Source organism: Pteropus vampyrus, unplaced genomic scaffold, assembly GCF_000151845.1.
Source record: "Pteropus vampyrus isolate Shadow unplaced genomic scaffold, Pvam_2.0 Scaffold273, whole genome shotgun sequence".
Taxonomy (NCBI): domain Eukaryota; kingdom Metazoa; phylum Chordata; class Mammalia; order Chiroptera; family Pteropodidae; genus Pteropus; species Pteropus vampyrus.
This window is the reverse complement of record NW_011889054.1, coordinates 666,716-686,588: the sequence shown is the minus strand read 5'-3', so window position 1 is coordinate 686,588 and position 19,873 is coordinate 666,716. Positions and strand designations below refer to the sequence as shown.

At 36.7% G+C, this 19,873-nt stretch overlaps 1 protein-coding gene across 1 annotated transcript in view; it reads left to right on the top strand.

The window, feature by feature from the left end:
* GNA14 (G protein subunit alpha 14) overlaps positions 1 to 19,873 on the top strand; it is a 164,612-nt gene that overhangs the window by 8,578 nt on the left and 136,161 nt on the right. The gene's annotated exons all lie outside the window — the stretch shown is intronic.

The following is a 19,873-nucleotide window of genomic DNA, read 5'->3' as shown; positions in this document are numbered from 1 at the left end:
CTTTGTTTCTAGGGCAACTTTGATTGTAAGACCTGCCATTGATTTTAAAACAGCTTTTTGGGAGAGCCAAAACCACCATAGCAAACGTACCATTTCAATGAAAAGACATCTCAACCTTAAAAATGTTTATTTGTGTGGCAATAAGTCTTGGAATCAAGGATATAAGGTGATTTATTTCTCCTTTCTCCCTAATCTGATAGTACAAATTGAAAATAAAGCAAAATGGTTCCAGTTATTGACATAGTTTTCAATTTTATGAAACCAATTTCAGTTCTCAAATTAGATTAGGGAAGAAACATCTGCGTATTCTGGGTTCTATTTTGAGTTATATGAAATTTTGAAAAGATTGCTTCCTGGATTAGAAGGACTGTCATATATAAAAAAAGTTAAGAGAAAAATAAAAGTTATCAAATGTTGTGAAAGTTCCAATATCTGCATAGCTGTGGGTGGGCCACATCTAGGCAATTGATGAGTTTAAGAAGAGTTTCAAATGAGATCTTGAACTCCACGAGGGCTCACCACTGATCTCACATTGTTGAGTACAGAGCTTATACTGGTTGAATGAATACTGTTTGAATGAATATGTATGTCTCTATGTGTGGTTTACATGAAATACTAGATGAAAAGTACGAAGAATTTTTTTATAGGAGCTGAAAAATCTGTGTTGTTTGGTGATCTAGAAACATTTGTGAAAAGAAGATAGGCCTAGGGCTGTTCTTTAAGAAAGGCAAATTAGAAAATTCCAAAATTGATTTTTTAAAAATGTTCAATATCTTGGTTAATTACTCATATTAAATATGTATTTATACCTAGATTAGTGGTGTCAAAATAGGAAACTTGAGCCTAGGTCCCAGGAATGAAATACTTGGAAAATATTCCTTGTATTTCTCTACAGACTTTTTTTAGTAACTGTACATGCTAAAACTTAGACATGTAACTGAAATTATATTGACAAATTTGCCAGTTCTTTTCTATTGCTTTATTCTAAAATAATTTGAAAAAAAAATCATAACTCATCATGGTCTTTATGTAAATTTTCTAAATATGTATAGAACTGTCTGTAAAATAAAGGAGTTAGACCTCATGACTTTAGAGGCCCATCTCACACTTAGTTTTATGAATAAGAAATTTGGAAGCTCTAGAAAGGCATGCAGTCATTGCAAGGAGTTACACTCCCTGAAGTTTAGGATCTTAGTTTGGCGTGTTAAGAGCCGTATCATTACCTGAGCAGATTTCATAGGAAATTGGCCTCTTTTTGTGCAGCCGACAAAAGCAGTCATGTTATATTGCACTAAGTGGGGATATTTGAAGGGTAAGAGATTATGTGCTCCACATAGAAATATATTGCATTTGTTGATATAAATCATTGTAATTGTTATTTCAAACAGTTTTCAGATTTGGGAATTTTGAGTGTTTCAAAAAATTTGCTAAATGAAACAAAATGGGAACATCCATTTAAAAAATTTGCTGAGTAAGAATGTTAAACATATTTTAATGTATTCATCTAAAAACAGTGACATTAGACATGATTATAAACTCCTTAACACATCCAAAATTGAACACATTGAGTAAAATTGAAGAGTCTTTCGTTCTTTCCCTAAATCGTGCATTTCCATCTATCTTATCTTAATAAAGGGTACCTTGGACCACCCAGGTGCCCCCACTAGAATCCAGAGTTTTCTTGATTCTTCTACTACACATAACACTAGAAATGGAAATAATAATAAAATAGTAACAATTATACATCCAATCATTATTCTAGATACTTTAGATGAAGGATCTTGCCTATTCCTCACCATGCCTTGGTGTGCAGTTAGTATTACCCTTTCCATTCCACACATGAGGAAACTGAGGCCACAAGGCAAGGTTCCCCAGCCAGGGCAGAGATAGGATTTGAACTCAGGCAGTCTGCTTTCAGACTGGTTCTTAATCACAGTCCTACTTCTCTGTCATCCAGAGCCAACATCTCACCAGAAGCTACTCCAAGAGGCCAAATCTCTACTGTGCCCAGTTCTTGCCATCTTCTTTGCTGTTCTACTCCTTCCTTTCTTGTCTGGATTACTTCATTATCCACCACTCCTAAGCCTCGAGTCCATTCTCCACACTGTAGCCAATGACCTTTTAAAAATGTAAATCCGATGATTATTTTCCTGCTCAAAACATTTCTGTCTTCTCATTGCCCTTGGGTGCAAATCTAAAATCTGTGCATGGCTTGTGAGCCCCTCTCTCTGTCCCCTACCACCCCTCTGCCATTATTCCCTGTGATCATTCATTTTTGGCTACAAAACCTTCTTTTAGGGCCTTCACTAGGTCAATTTCTTCTTAGGTCAATTTCTTCTGCACATGCCGATCTGTGTTCCTATAACATGCTTCTTACTATTCTTTGTAACAGCCACTCATTTTCAGACTGTCTTAAATATCCTTTTCTCTTGGAAGCCTTCACTGACTCTCCAATCCACATTAAGTCTCCCCAGAATATTTTCCCATAGCCCATTCCATATTTCTTTTTTCAAATAGTTATTATCCTAGTCTGAAATGATTTCTGATATTGTATTTATTATCTGTCTTCCCCACTGGAGTTTGAAATTGATGACTGTAGGTACTGTTGGAACCAGTGAATCCTTTGCATCTTTGGTAGTGCCTGGGTGTTCCAGAAACATTTGCTGAAGAAACAAATATGTGGCCATTTACTATTAACATTTTTGCATAAAAGAAAGGATATTTTAATTTCAAAAGATAGAGAGGGTTTATTCTTAATAGAGGGTAACACTTTAAATTGCGTGAACATACTTTTATGACCAACTTACTATTTGTTCTTTTTAAACTTTCACTTTTGGATGAATGAAAACTTCATTGCACACTGACATTTGACTGTGGGCTGATGTTCTGGAACCAATGATTTATTTCATGCATCTTATTTATATCCTAAGCTTTCAGATTTTCTTATACACAAAAATGAAGACTCTTATTTATTTATTTTTTTTACTTAAAAAGTGGCATATTTATAGCAGAGACTGCTAGCAGTCTCCCGAATATCTGTTCTTTCCTTCTATAATACTAGAAGTTTTATCTGGGCACAGACACGAGCTAAAGCCTATATATTTCTCAGCTCACTTTCTGCTAGGTGTGGCTGTTTGACTAAGTTATGCCCATGGGATATAAACCTATGGTCATAAGCAATTTCTGAGTTGTGATCTTAAAAGGAAAGGGGGCTTTCTTCTAGAAAATGATGCTGATTTGGTGGTAGGAGCTAGAGCAACTATCTTTTACCGGGAGATGTAAGTAGGTGTTGAAGTTGAAAAAGCAAAGATATAGAAAAAGCAATTGTTCCTGATTCCATGAAGCTGCCATAGTAGCCCTGAACTAAGAATGATGGCACCCTTTTTTTCTGGTGAAATTTTATCTGGCTTCAAAAATGTTTTAATGCCATTCCCAGGCACAATATTCATTTTTTTTTTTTAAACAGTAAGGCATATATATATTTACACTGTGTGGTCACCTCCCATAGTTAGATTTTTTTCTATCATCACATATTTGACCCACTTTACCCTGTCTACCATCCCCCCTGCCTCCCTAATCTCTGGTAACCACTAGTCTATTGTCCATAAACCATAAGTCTCTGTTTGTCCTGTTCATTTGTTGCTTTTAGGTTTATATCCCACATATAAGTGATATCATGTGATTTTCAACTTTTTCTGTCTGGCTCATTTCGCTTAGCATGATTATCTCGAGGTCCATCCATGTTGTCGCAAATGGCAGTATTTCATCTCTTCTTATGGCTGAGTAATATTCCATTTTATCTATGTATCACAGCTTCTTTAGCCAATCATCTATCATAGGATACTTCAGTTGCTTCCATGTCCTGGCCACTGTGAATAATGCTGCTATGAACATCGGTGTGCAAATATCTTTTTGGATATGGGTTTTCAAGTCCTTGGGGTAAATACCCAGTAGAAGGATTGCTGGATCAAATGGTAGATCAATTCTTAGTTTTTTGAGAAACCTCCATACTGTTTTCCATAGTGGCTGTACCAATTTGCAGTCCCACCAGCAGTGTATGAGGGTTCCTTTTTCTCCATATCCTCTCCAACATTTGTTATTATGTGTCCTATTGATTATAGCTGTTCTATCAGGTTTGAGATGGTATCTCATTGTGGTTTTGATTTGAATGTCCCTAATAGCTAGCGATGTTGAGCATCTTTTCATATGTTTGTAGGCCATTTGTATGTCCTCTAGGGAGAAGTGTGTCTGTTCAGGTCCTTTGCCCATTTTTTGATCAGATCGTTTTTTTTTGTCGTTATTGAGTTGTATGAGTTCTTTGTATATTTTGGATATTAGGGATGGTACCCTTTTCAAATAGTAGCTAAACTAGCATCCTAGTTAATAAAATATTATGCATTCTGTTTTGCATTTAACTTCTTAATACTCAACAATTTATCTGGCGTTCTTTCTAAATCATGCAATTCTAAGAAAAGTAAGAATGTAATAAGGGGGAGGGAATCTAATGTGGTGATGTGATTAGTCAGCTGGTGCACAGTGTTGTATCTGGGTCTCTCATTCTCACACCATCGTCAACATTCTAGTGATATACGACATGCTGTGATATATTTGTATAAAAATAACCATGCATTTCACTTAATTCTTTAGTTTTTAATTTACTACTAAGTTAACTCCATTTATTCAGTGAGTTAAATGATTAAATTTCCTTTAAATATTTTAAACATATTTACACATTTAAAAAACTTGAGTATCCTCAACTATTTCAAACCCCTGACAAAGCGGCAAGCAAAAGCTAAGCATTTAAGGGACTCCAGTAGATTTCCTAAACCTAAAGTTATAGGTTAAATTTATCTCATTCGTTTAAACAGTCTCAAATATAATAAACAGTCTCTAAATGTAATAAAATACTGTTTCTAAATGTAATCAAATCAAATAATCACATTTATATTGTTAACACATAAATTTATCACAATTCAGATAATTTCAGATTGAAATACCTTAAATAATAACAGCATCAAAAGAAAACCTTAATGCTGACTCCTGGTTACTTATTCTTAAATTTAACTTAAGAGTATTATTACTACATGTATGATCTGGGTATTATTTCTTCATCCTATGGGACTTGCAAAGTTTAACCCATCCAAGAAAAGATTTATGATCTTGACCTAACAGTTCAGATGATGTTTCAAATTCATATGTTTTCTTGCAACCCAGAGCATCACTTATTCTTTTATTGCAATTTTTACTATTTAAAAGAAAACTTTAAAATTGATTGGATTCTGTATCGACTGCTACCTACAATGCAACTAGTTTTTTCATTATCTAATTTGTTATAGATTCTATACTTTCTTAGCTTTCGTAGCTGTCTCATAACTGTCATTTCTAATTCTTTTACTGTCATTTTAAAGTAAACAAGAAAAACTCAGATTCAAGAAATGAGAGGTATGAAGTCATTTCTTAATGTTTGTCTATATTCTGCTTTGGGTTTCCTGTGTTTGAACACATCTTATCCATGTATTATTGTTCACTCCTGTTTCAGTGGAAATGTTAAGCTATTTAAGAATGAGTTAAAGAACAAGGTGAAATAGTGAATTAAATATGAAACCCTAACACCAACCATAAGCCTACTGAAAATTCCACTAGCTGTAAGCCTTCAAAGCAAGCATTTTGGTTTAAATGCTGCTTTTTTGTTCTAAAATGTCTAAAAGTTGACTGAATCACTCCCTTTAATATCTTCTCTCTGCTTCGTATTTGTCCCTTTCTCCTTTGCCTAATAATTTAATTTGTATCTGCATTAGGGGATGGGCAAGTAGGAGAAATGAAGAGGCGGCTTTGGTTTATTTAACATAAGCTCATCAAGAAAAGATTGGACACTAAAGGTAGTGGCTATCAAATAGGCATGACCTCAATAAAGCCAATTTAATCTGTACACACACGCACACACATACAAACACACACACTACCAGATAATTTGAAATCAGTTAGCACTTCCAGATATCACCACCAGATAATTTGAAATCAGTTAGCACTTCCAAGGCAATTTGAATTTGCCTTTAGGATAATCAAACTGATTCTATCTACAATGGCGTTTTATATCTTGATGCAAACCAGAAAATGGTCAAAAAGCTCACTGTTCAAGAAAACTATATTCCTTTGTTTAAAGTTTTCATCTTGAGTATCTGAAATTTTTCTGTTTAAACTCATTTTTCTCTTTAAGGAGAATCATGTTGGCCAAAACAGAAAGGGTTTAGTTTTTAATTATTATGATTAGGAAAACCCAAAGAATACCTTAATTTATATTATGATATCTGTTAGACTTATAATTAGAAATATTTCAAATTTGCATTTTTTTCAAAATTCTAAACACATTACATTTGCTGTGTTGCCCGTTTAATGAATTGCTTTTCCTTTGAGTACTTTTAAACTTTCAACTACCTGAAAAAGGTGGATGTTATTTAAAACCATGTGGACAGATTGCCAGAAATCTTTGATGTGAGTCTCAGTATGGCTTTTAATTTGCATTGTGACCTTGGGCAAGACACAAAGTCATGGAAGCTCCTTTATTGCTCAAATGAGGAGACTGGATTCAGCAGTCTCTAAATTCTTATAGCTCTGAGTTTCCACAGTAAGTCTTCAGTTATAGTGGCAGCGTTAGTTACCTTGATTACTCAGGGGAGAAACTGATATGCATGTGCGTGTGTGTGTGTGTGTTGCATCCCTCCAGCACAACTGAGGAAATACTATCTGGTTGCTGTTTGCCTTGGTGAACATAAATAGAGTTCTTCATATTCTTTTGTTCTCTAACCATGTTTGAATTATCATGTAATATGAGACTTTACATGTATAATACTCTCAGTGTATTGGAACAGGTTTGTCAGGGACAGAAATATATTGAATTGGTAATTGACTGGAAGTTCTCATTGTAGAAATATCTATTGACATAAAAATGACTCCTGAGCTAACACTGTCATTAAAAACCTTCTAGCCTTCAATTTACTTTAAAGCATATGAATATTTAATAATAATAATAATAGCAGTAAACTTATATAATAATGACTATATTCCAGATATGATTCTAAGGGATATATATCTATTAATTTATTTCATCCTTATAAGTTATTGAGGTATGCAATATACTTTTTCCATTTGATGAGGAAACCAAAGTAAAAGATTAAATGAGCTGCCAAAGGTTATAAACAACTAGATGTGGAGCTGGGATTTGATTGACCAGGTAGTTTGGTTCCAAGTATTCCTTGCTCTTACCGCTCTTGTCTTTGACCCTGGCAAAGAACTACTGTAGGGCATCCATGGCTGGTTTATGAAGTAGAAAGAAGCTGAGTGGAGGAAAACATCTGGCATGTGCTGCTGTGTCTTCCATTACAGTGGGACTTTGGGCAAATCATTTAACCTTACCGAAACCAGTACTGTCTAATGGAAATAGAATGGGAGCTGCAAATGTGAGCCATACAAGTAATTAAAAGTTTCCAGGTCTTATTTTTAAAAAACATGAAGAGAAATAGGTGAAGTTAATTTTAATAATATATATTACTTAATATGATATATCAAAATATAATCATTCAACATGTAATGGATAATATTTATCAGTGAGATATAAACTTTTTTCATAGTGAATCTTTGAAATCTGGTTTGTATTTTATACTTACAGCACATTTCAATTCAGATTGTCTACATTTTAAGTGTTTAATGGCCGCATGTGACTAGTGGCCACCATATTGGATGGCAAAGCTCTGAAAACCCTTGAGAGCTGTAGTAAAATGAGACCGTGATGATGGATGATCACTAAAATCTCAGCTCTGAAATTCTAGAAATCTATGATAAGCATCTATACTCCTTAGGTGGTTTACCATGATATTACTTGTTTCTTCCCTGTTGAAGTAGCATGAAGAATGCATTCCAAGATAAGAATTCAACAATGAAATCCTTTAAATATCACAAAAGCAATGTAATGTCAAGATAACGTGTGCATACCAAAGAAGAATTTTCAGAAAGTGACCATGTTTTAGTAGGCGGGTTAAAAAAAATCAATTATTCCTGTCATAAATATCTAAGAGCTAACTGTGGGCCAGGTCCTGTTCTAGACCTCTGGGATTCAGAAGAAAACAATTAAAAACTTCTGCCCTTATGGTGTTTATACTGTAGTGTAACAATAAATAGATATGTAGGATGATTTTAGATTAGGTAAGTACTATGAAGGAAAAAAGCAGAGGAAGAGGCTAGAAAGTGGAGGCTGGAAACCTGGGGTATTGGTGAGTCTGGTTTAAATAGAAAGGCATCTTTGAGGAGAGTGACTATTGAGGGGAGATTGGGTTGAGAGGTGGGACAAACTACATGAAGACCCAGAGAATAGCATACCAGGGAGTGACATAAGATTTTAGGCTAAGGAAATAGCCTGAGATAGAAATAGGCTCAGTGGATTTCAGGAAGAGCTAAAGGCATTATGTTTTGCTCAGGGAGAGCAGGTATGAAAGGTGTGCTTAGAGAAGTAGGAGTTTGGATTTCTATTTAAGTGCTGTGGAAGACCAAGGGAGCAATGATTGGCAGAGGGAGGTGATTTGATTGTCTTTTAAAAAAGGAAACTCAGACTACTGGACAGAGAATAGACTGTATTTGGTAAGAGTGGAAAGCAGGGAGACCAAGATGCTATCGAATTGTCTAGGTGACCTGTCATGGTGTCTGGGACTAGCATAGGAATTATGGAGATTGACTGAATTGGTTAGACTGGGTTATGCGTGCTGAAGGTAGGGTTGATTAGATGTATTGATAGATGTCTCAGGGGTATGCGAGGATGGAATCTGGATGATCCCTGGTTTTTTGACTTGAGCAAATGGATCAATAGTAATGCCATTTATGGAGATAGATGAGAGTAAGGGGAGGGGGAGAGGAAATCAGCAGTTCTGTTTTTAGACCTTTTCTGGTCAATATGTCTATATGAGTGTGGAAACCAAGATTGAAATTGGGGCTACAGAGATTAGTCATCTACATTTCAGATATTTAGAGAGGGGACTTTGCTAGACATAGAGAGCTGAAAATAGAGTTCTGATTTCATCTGGTCACTGACTCTAATTTTTTTTCCCAGAATAAGGATGAGGCCTTTATGATGTTTAAATTTGAATAGTGATGTAAGTGACAGGGCTGGACATTGCAACTTAGGTTAAAAGTATTTTCCCTCTACTGCTACGTGGTCTTGGTTCTGTGCTTAGGAAAGAGCTGTAGCCATGGCTGGTAATCAGCTGGTGAGCATCAGCGTACCAGGTGATATTGAATTAAATATTGAAATATTCATATGCTAATTGGTAAATAATCATTAGCCTGATTGCCCTTTCTCTCTATTGTCTCCAGACTAGATATCAGGGCTTCACCTCTGGAATAGTTCAACTCTCCCACTACCTAGCAGCTAATAAGTAATGCCTCTCACTGCAGTTAGCTTTCTTCATTCCAGCCCCTACAAGTGGAACAGCATCTGTTCTAACTGGTTAGTGCCATTGCTATGCCATAAATGTTAAATCTTTTGAGTGACACCCACGGTTCTATCCCTAGGTAGGCCGTAATGAAGCCATGTGAAGTTAGAAGAGTCACTTAATGGATCAGTCATTTACAAATAATCCAGAATGTTGATGTCTTTGACATCTTGTATCTCAGCATAAATACCACAGTTTGAGCACTTCCCATCCTACTCTGTGACTAAGAACTCTGAGATTCTAGACAAATCTTTTGTTCCTTTAATCCACATTTATACCATAAACTATGGCTTCAAGATCAAGATATGAAAAAACTGAGTTACTATGAAACAAGAAAATATTGTGCTCTCTTCAATTCCATGTTCTCTTTTGTACTATGGGCTCTCCCTGATTAAAAAAAAAAAACATTAAACCAGAAGAACTGATGATTCTGTAGCACTTTGAAGGCTTGCATGCAAAGTGAAGCCTTGGATATGATACAATTCTTCACTTGTTTAAACATACATATATAGCATATAGATGATATGCAATAATATACATAATTCTATATACATCCTTTTCAACCACCAATACTGAGTTGGGATGTTTTAAGTACAGACTGTATATGATGATAAACAGATTAGTTAAGGGACAAAAGGCCTTGGGACATGTGTTAAGGGAAAATGTGAATCAGTTCCTGCTTGGTCATCCTACTCTGATGGAGAGTCCCAAGTCCTTTGGAGAGGTGACACAAACGTTGAGTGATCTATGGCAGGATAAAGATCATGCTGAGTGCCTGGTGAGGGCAGGACAGAAAGTGCTGTTTCCTGATGGTGAGATCTTGGAAAAGTTTTTCTGGAGGTGAAGAGAACCAATTAGTACATTACCAAATTAGTGCCGCTTACCTAAGTAAAGAAATAAGGCATTTCTCATATTCTAGACTATAAATAAATGCCCCTTAAGATTGATTTTTCTTTAATGGCTTACAGACATTTTCTCCTGACATCCCAATTAATTTGGGATAATTACTGAGAGGCACTGGGAGTGTTTATTCTCTAAACAGTTGATGGCTAATTTGGAGACTGATAGAATCAAGTGGCCAGTTGCATTTCTTACTGTGTAAAGGTCCTGTGATAGGGCTCCTGTCACATTTGTTTCAGCAGCAAAACCATTTGCCTTTATTCCACAGGCAATTGAGAACTTTCTCAGTGCCAAAAACTGCAGATACAGAGGAAAGTAAGATTGACAAATGTAAATGGACTTTTGATTAAATTAGACCTTTAAACCTCCTTGTCTTTCCAAGTTCATAACCCTTTACGAGGCAAGCTGGCTTCTGCTGTTTTAAATGCTCTTGGGGTTTACAGTGAATTATGGTCATGGGGGTATTTGCCATCTACCACCTCTGTTTCTTTAAGGACAAAATTCTTTTTCACTAGGTCAGTGGGTGCTCTCCATGGGGAGAATTTAGACATGGGATGATGCAGAGAGAATGCTAAAGAAATGAGGGAGGCCAAGTTGATCTGTATTAGAGAACTGAAGTGGGGAAGAGGAAAGACAAAAGCTGTGGGCTTTTTTTTTTGGAGGGAGTGTTGAGACTCAGCAAGTTTCAGGGAATGTTTTCTCTCTGTGCGGAAAATATTAAGATGAAGAGTGATAAAGAAAGGACATTTCAAGGATACATTTTGAAAATTAAGAATTCATCTTTCCTTTGTCATTTTGTAAAGATTGAGAAAGAATGGGAGAATTAAATACATATTAGTTGCCTCATTGTGTTTATCTGCATGTGACACGGTGTCAAAATTGAGCTGCATGGGGCTCCAGGATTTATTGAGGAAACACACTGAAAACAAAGATACAGGACTCTGATCCAGATAGCCCAGGAACTAAGGACCCAGAGTGGTTTGGTTGATTCTGTGTGAGACAGTGGGATGGATGTGCAGTATGTCTAGTTTTGGTCATTAGAATGTGGGTGGAAGCGATGCGTACCATTTTCATTTATTCATTGGGATAAAGGAGAGAATGGTTTTAAGGCAGTCGAGGGAAATCGGTCTTAAGGGACATTTATTTACAGTCAAGAATATTAGAAGTGACTTCTCTCTTTTTCTACTTAAGTAAACACCACCTATTTGGCAGTAATAAATCTGGCCCATAATAAATCTCCCATTCACATTCTCTTCATCTCTTATAATCATCTTTGAGGCCATTAGCTAGAGAAGGCAGAGTGACAAGATAAATAAGGCCTTGTGGTTTGAGTCACCACTTGGAGGAAAGCTGCCCAGCCATGAATACATACATTGGATTTTGTATGTGTGAATGAAAAATAAGTTTTCATTGTGTTAAGTCGCTGAAATATTGGGATTTATTTGTGACTGCAACAGAGCCTTAGCCTACTCTGACAAAAACTCTATTTCCAAACAAAAAATAAAGCGATAACCTCTTTGCTGCTCGCACTAACTACACTACTAGCTGCTGTTTATTCCCTTATACTGTGGGAGACACGGCTGCTATTCCTTAATATGTTCCTCTCATCTCCAACATGTTTTCCAACAGGATTAAAACTTTTAATGATACTGCTTTGGTAAGGAGAAGAGGAGATTAGATATGAGGAGCTATTTAGTGGCAAATTATCAGTACATACCAAATTATGGAGGACTTTTCCTGAAGCCAGCTCATGGTCTACAAGTCTAGCCCAAGTTTAGGACTACGAGTGAGTCCTTGTCTTCCTTTCTTTTGCCCTGTGTCTTTGTATTTGTTTGCATTTTAGGTTTTAGTATTTGCTTTTCATATTATTTATTTATTACACATTTTTCCTGGTTTCAGACTCAGAGCATGAGAGCCCTCAGGGAGGTATTTGGTTGTGGTAGATACAGCTTGTGTCTGGAACTCCCTACCTGCCCAGGTTGGTAGGAATGATGATCTTGGAAGAAAACCTTTCCTGTGGTTGTCTCACTGTGGTTACCTGCTACATGGTTTTTGGCGAGGATTTTGATTTTGGTTCTTTGGGCGAGTATGATCTCACTTTTTCTTTCTTGTCAGAGGCAAACTAGTGGACTATGTAAGAACTCAGTTCTTGTGTCTACTTTCCAACTATCACTTAGTATCTGTATGACTCTTGATGAGAAATTTAATTTCTTTAGACTCTATATAATTTCTTTATTTGTAAAATCAAATAGGATTATATATATGTATATGTAATCTTTAGCATAGCATTATGGTTTTTATAACCATTCAATAATAACTCTTTTGTTGATACAGCCATGTGCTACTTAATGACAGGGATATGTTCTGAAAAATGAGTCGTTAGGCAATTTTGTCATTGTGCAAACATCATAGAGTGCACTTATACAAACCTAGATGCTGTATAGCATGCTACGTACTAGGCTATATGGTACAGCCTATTGCTCCGAAGCTACATATCTAAACATGGAAAAAGTATAGTAAAAATATGATTTAAAAGATAAAATAGAGCACTTAACCACAAATGGAGCTTGCAGGACTAGAAGTTGCTCTGGGTGAGTCAGTGAATGATTAGTGAGTGAACGTGAAGGATGTTACTATACACTACTGTAGACTTTATGAACACTGTACACTTAGGCTACAATAAATTTGTAAAACAACATGAGATTAAATCAAGCACAAGAGAAAATGATATCGTTAAGAGACTGGCTAAACACAAAATGTATGAGGCTACTGCTGGTATAACATGGCCACTCTTTAACAGCAAACTTTTTTTTATAAGTAGAAAGAGTGCACACTGAAAGAATGATAAAAACTATCGTAAACACATAAGCCAGTTATTATCGTTATCAAGTATTATGTACTGTATATAATTGTATGCTGTACGTTTAAATGACTGGCAGTGAAGTAGGTTTGTTTACAGCAGCATCACCACAATCATGTGGGAATTGCCTTGTGTTATGACATTATGTCACTTGGCAATAGGAATTTTTTCGTTCCATTATAATCTTATGAGACCACCATTGTATACACGGTTCATTGTTGACTGAAATATTATATGGCATATTGATTGTATTATGTGACAGTATTATCTGTTGTTTCCTCTTTAGTTTTTTCTTGTGTCGATGTTTTTTAAATTGTGCAGTGATCATGAGCCTTCATACTCTGCATTTTGGGGGAACCCGAAGTTTAGAAACTTCCAGATCATGAGAACATTCTAAGTAGAATTGTGTCCATAATGGAAGCTCAGTGTAGAAATGCAAAAGCTAAATGCTGTTGGATCACTGAGAATAGTTTTTTTCCATTTTTAAACTTTGGAATCAGACTGCGATGGCTGCAAGAAGGACAAGTTACTTAAATCCACCAATAGTAAAATTAGGTATCGCTTTCATTGCCTTTCTTTGCTCCCTTATTTGTTTAATCTGTGGATCACATGTGTAAGAAAAGGACTGGAAAGGGAGCAGTACAAAAGGAGGACAGTTAAAGCCAAGGGGGATTCATTGTCTGAAATCTCTCCTTTCCACCTCTGTGGCTACTGTTGGGAGGTAATTCCCCATGGGCTACTCATGTTTCTGCATACGTTACTAGCAAGGTACTAACTGTCTTTTCCCTGGACTTTCAAAGATATTCATATAACAAACAGCCTTGAAAGACAGAGATGGTGTCTTTCTCCAGAGCAGAGGGCCGACACACTTACAACCCACTATCAAAGATTCACGTTTCCAAATCTCAGAGTTCCTCTCCTGTAATGCAACCACAGAGCATTCAGGCATCCATCTAGGCCTGTCCACATAGCCCCTTGGGACTTTGGGGCAGGAGAACTGATACAAATATGCTGATCCTCATACTTCTTTCTTTGCTATGAGTAATAAAGTTCTTTGTCTCTATCCCTTGGGGTCTCATGTCTTCTGGCAGCATCCATGAAAACTGGCAGGCAAACTTGTTATCTTTCAAGTAGGGTTAAATCATAGACCCTTCTTAGTTCTTGGCAGCACCATCTTAGTCACCAATCTTCTGGGTGCTTTAAAACCACTTGAGAATAAGGCAGGGTAAAACAAATGTAGGTAGATTGAATCCATGAGCCATTGTGCCCCAGTCTCAGAGTTTTCTTTCTCCACTTATTCTACTCCTCCTTTCCTTTTGATTCTGCATTATTAAAGTCTCAGTTTGACAAGAGCGAAATCATCCTTGAAACTCAAGGGAGGGGAAAAAGTGTTAAGAAGTGAAATCAGGATTCATTTTAACACAAGAGAGAAGGGAAGACTTGGTGGCATTTATATGTTAGTCCCCTCTGAAGCAAGAATTAAATCTTATATTTTACAAATATTTCTAATAGATGATTCTTATTTTTCTCCACTCTGGTCTATAACATTATAACAGAAATGTGTAATAGAAGTAGTTTATTTGGTTGCCTGCGTTTGATCCAACTCATATAGATATCGGCATTAGTGAATAAGTGGCTTATTTAGCTTTAGTTCGTGAGTATAGAGGAGCATGTTATGAACTGAATGATTGCATCCATCCCAAATTAATAAGTTGAAGCCCTAATCCCCAATGTGATGGTTTTTGGAGATGAACCTTTGGGAGGTAGATAGGGTTAGATGATATCATGAGAATGGGGCCCTAGTCCAGTGAGATTAGTGTCCTTATAAAGAGACACCAAAGAGCTTTTTCTCTCTCATTATCATGTGAGGATACAGTGAGAATGGGGCCAACTGCAAGCCTAGAAGAGAGCTCTTACCAAGAGTAGAATTGGCCAGCACCTTGATCTTGGACTTCCCAGCCTCCAGTACTATGAGAAGTAAATTTCTGTTGTTCAAGCCACCCAGTCTGTGGTATTTTATTATGGTAGCCCTAAGAAACTAATCCAGGGCAGCATGCAGGCATTGAAGAAATGTTTGGCAGTCAGAAAAGTTTGTGAGAGTCTTCATAGTTGGTCTCCATAGGAAACTGTCTTCTGGTTTCACAGTCATTCTTTATACCATGTTAAGATATGTGAGGTGCAGGTGAGGTCAACCTGCATAAGATACATCTGAACATGTTTGACCCAGTGTGCCTTCCTCGAGAAATTTTACTAAGTCATCCCAACTCCCATATATGCTTACTTGAATAATCTGCCTCAAACAGTGGTTCCATCAAGCCATTTTCCTGGCTCATTGATTTATGATGGCTTTTGTGTTCAGAATTCAGCAGCAATCACTTATTATTCTGATTTCTTACTCGTGCCTTCTCAGAATGTCGCTTGATATCCTTGATCTATATAAGCCAGTGACTAACTTGAAATTCTCTTATTCTACTTCTGTGGAAAATCTATCCTTTTAAAAAATTATTATTATCATAGACTGTTGAAACTCAAAAGAATCTCAAATCGTTCTATTCAAATCCATTATTTTCCAGATAAAGAAAGGGAGGTATCTTAGCTTGAGCTGCTGTAACAAAATAACACAGACTGGGTGGCTTAAATAGCAGGCATTTATTTCTCACATTTCTGGAAGCTGGGAAATCCAAGATCATGATCACAACATGGTTGAGTTCTGATGAGGGCCATATTCCTGGCTTGTAGATAGTTGCCTTCTTCATGTGTCCTCATATGGTAAAGAGAGTGAGCTCTGGTGTCTCCCTCTCCTTAGAAGGGTACTAATCTTATTATGAGGGTCCCACCAACGTGACCTTATCTAAACCTAATTACCTCTCAAAGGCCCCACCTCCTAATATCATATTAGAAATTATGTATTCAATGTATGAATTTTGTGGGGACACAAATTCAGTCAGAACAAACGGCTTAGGAAGTTGAAGCTTTTGAGCCATATAGCATTTTTCCTTTTATAACATCAACCCAGAAAATGACAACTCCAAGAACTCCAGCTAATTAAGCCCTTTATAGCCCATTTGATGGCAGCATTCATGCAACAATTCTTTTGAGCCTTCATCAAGACACAATACGCAGGAGACACAGCATCTGAAAATGGAGATCTCAGTTTTGATATTCATCATACTTGTTTCAATGATATTGGCCATCCACCTCCTGAAAAGAAGGGGGCTATTCCTATTAATGAAGAAAGTATCTAAGAGGCTGAGATTCTGGTTTTGTATAATCACAGGACAATATTCATAACTAGTTGTTTCAAAAATAACAACTATCTTAATAGGATTGTTGGGGGAAATGTTGCTTGACTTCAAAGAGATTTGAAAATACTCAACTAGAAAGAGTCAGTAAGAATGAGGGTTTTTACCCTAGTAACTGGAAAATTACCTTCTCAGAATTTTTTTTTTTGGTAGGAGAAAGCTTTTAAAAATCTTTTCAGTAAACAATAACTATTAATTACTGGTAATTCTTTCCATATCAATTACATTGCCTTCTCCTGGGTCAAGGCCTTAAAAGGGGAGAATGGTAAAAGAGAATAGTTTTCTTCCTTTTGGGAGAATAATAAAGCACTTACAATGTTTCTGTTTCATTTCATGGCTGCCCACTTAAGAATCTAGCTCATCTTGCTCTGGCAAACATTTCCTGAATTACTTCATTGTTTGAATGGCTCCCTCCCATTAACAGGAAAGGGAGATGTCTTTCAACAGAATATATTAGACTATCGAGAGTTACTCTTTGCCAGTGGATAGTCTTTTATCTAGTTGTGTTTTGGAATGGAAAAATAATGCTGCTTATAATAAGATCTTAGAACTTGGAAGGAATTTAGAATTCATATAGTTCAACTTCATTATTTCAAGCTGAGGTAACTGGGACTGAGCAGAGAAACTTGTTAATTAGTAAAGAATCAGAAGGAAAACCAAGGTGCCTTGGCTTCCAGCTCAGTGTGGTTTTTGACCTATAATACTGGTCTCCTTTTTTTGTCAGCTATATTTCATCTTCATCCATGGTAGATGACAAAAACAAAGAGCAAATCTTATGACGATGTTCATGCAATTCTTTGCTCCTTCTCTATGCTCAAAGATGTTTGAGACATGTCATTAGAAAGCAGGGATCTTGGCCTCTTGAAAAGTCCCACAGATGCTTACTGAGCATTTGTGGGTTCTAAACACTATAGGTTCCAGTGTCAAACTTGCATTCACACAGCACTCAGTGGCAATCATGTGAAGTGAACATTTAGATTCTTCTTGAACAAAAAAAGAATGAAAATTCTGACAGCGACTCTAGTCTACTAGTTCCCTGCTAGTCCACTGGGGAATGGTAGGGACTTAACTATGCCTCAAAGAGATCCAGAATGAAAGGAGAAAAAAATAAGTGAGTCTTTAACTACTTGCTGGGTCGATTTTCCTTTCTCTTTTTTTCCATTCTCCTCTTCATCACCTTTCCACTTTCTGCTTGTTCTTCCTCTCCCTAGAGCCCTGGAAATTGCTCTCTCATGCACTTGCTGCTTGTCCATATCAGTGTGCATAAAAGGCTCCATTGCTGTGTGTTTGCAGCTTAGTGTGAATTTATGTCAGTCATTCTTGTCTGTCAGGGCTATTTATTTTTAAAGCATTATTTCTAGAATTTGTGGAATGAACAGCTTTTTAAATGGAAGGATAGGGACCCAGGTCTTTAAAAATCTGGAATGGCTGGGATGTCATCTCTGCATTGACATCTTATTCCAAGCACTTAGAGGTTATGGTAAGGAGTCCCCATGTCCATCTCCCCAAGGATTGGTAATCTCTGGTCAGCATAGCTGAGGTGCAGGATGGGCTCTTTCCTATAGAAAAATTTGACAGATTTGTGGACAATAAATGAGCGCTGGTTTCTTTATTCACCATAGCCCAGTTGGATTTTCGTAGTTAGATATTTTAATTAAAAAAATTAAAATTGAGATATTTAGGTAATTTTTATAGGGTTAAGTACCAATTTTTATAGGGCTAAGTTAGAGTATTGGGTGATGCTAAAATGAACAATAAGGGTTGAAAGAATGATATAATCATTAGCACTTATAGTTTAAATATTCTGTCCCCTATTTAGTTTGATCCTTATAATGACCTCATAGGCAGTCGGGTATTATTATTTCCAGTGTCCCTTTGTAGAAACAGATACATGAAGCCAATGGTGAATCCATGACTTGATCCCAGGTTTTTGGACTCTGGATTATCTGTTTTTGCTTCATGTCATTCTTCTCCCTTGGTAAGAACTGAAAGGTAAACCAGCAGGAGTGTCAGGTGGTTAGTTATGTGAGAGACGCCAGATGGGGCTTATCTTGCCACATTTTCAGACAATATCCATGAACTTGAGATAATGATGGACTTGAGAGAGTGATCAGCTGGTCCTGCTGTCCATGTGGCCAGATTTAGCTCAGTGATGGTATGTGTAAGGAATAACAGCAACCCTGGGTCCCTCCCTGCTCTGTTGACTTTGGACCTCCATGTAGGGTTTTACCAGAATAAGAGAGGCTCAAACTCAACCTTTGAGGTCTTGACATTTTTATTGGTTTTGAGAACATCTTTCTAGCAGATACATGCTTTCCTCTCAATACGAACCGTGGGACTGTCATCCTTTGAGACTTTGTCATATTTGAGGTTCTTGTCATAGCAGAAAAGAGCTTCTGAAATTCTTTCATCCAAGTCTCCTTAACATCAGAGGAGAATGAAGGAGAAAGTTTCAGCATTTGGGTATAAGTTTAAGTAACAGCATCTCAGCAGGAAGTATCTCTTACATCTTATATTTACAAAAATTAATGGACATTTTACATTAGGCTCTAAAATATTTGTTCCCATATTAAAGATAATGTTTCAGATTAATTCCAATGAGTAATATCTTCTTTCTAGACATTTCCTCTGTTGCTCTGTGTACTCAGCACACTGTCAGCTGCTCTTAAGTTTCTGTTCTCCAGTTTAAGAAGCACAGACCCAGGCTAGTACTTGAGTTCCTTGTTGCTTCCAGGACTGTAAAAATCTCCAGTCATTCCCGATAACTAAGTAGATGTGGCTGGGCTCTGCATCAGTGGCTCTTAGACATTTATAGTCACCAGACCAAAATGTTTCACACTGACCCATTTTCTATTTCACATTAGTACAGTCGTTTCCCCTTATCTACAGTTTCGCTTTCTATGGTTTTAGTTACTGTAGTCAACTGTGGTCTGAAAATATTAAATGGAAAGTTCATGAAATAATGCATAAGTTTTAAATTGTACTCCATTCAGAGTAGCATGATGAAATCTCGCACCATCCTACCCGGGATGTGACTCATCTCTTTGTCCAGTGTGTCCACATTGTATGTGCTACCTGCCCAGTAGTTACTTAGTCTGGTTATTAGATCAACTGTTGTGTTAACACAATGCTTTTGTGCAAAGTGACCCTCAGAGTAGCCTAATGCTGTGTCACAACCCTACATCATTCACCTAACTTCATCTCATCATGTAGGCATTGTATCACCTCACATCATCACAAGAAGGTTGAGGATGGTACATGAGGTGATTTGAGAGAGGGAGGGAGAGAGAAAGAGAGTGCACCCATTCACATAAATTTTATTACAGTATATT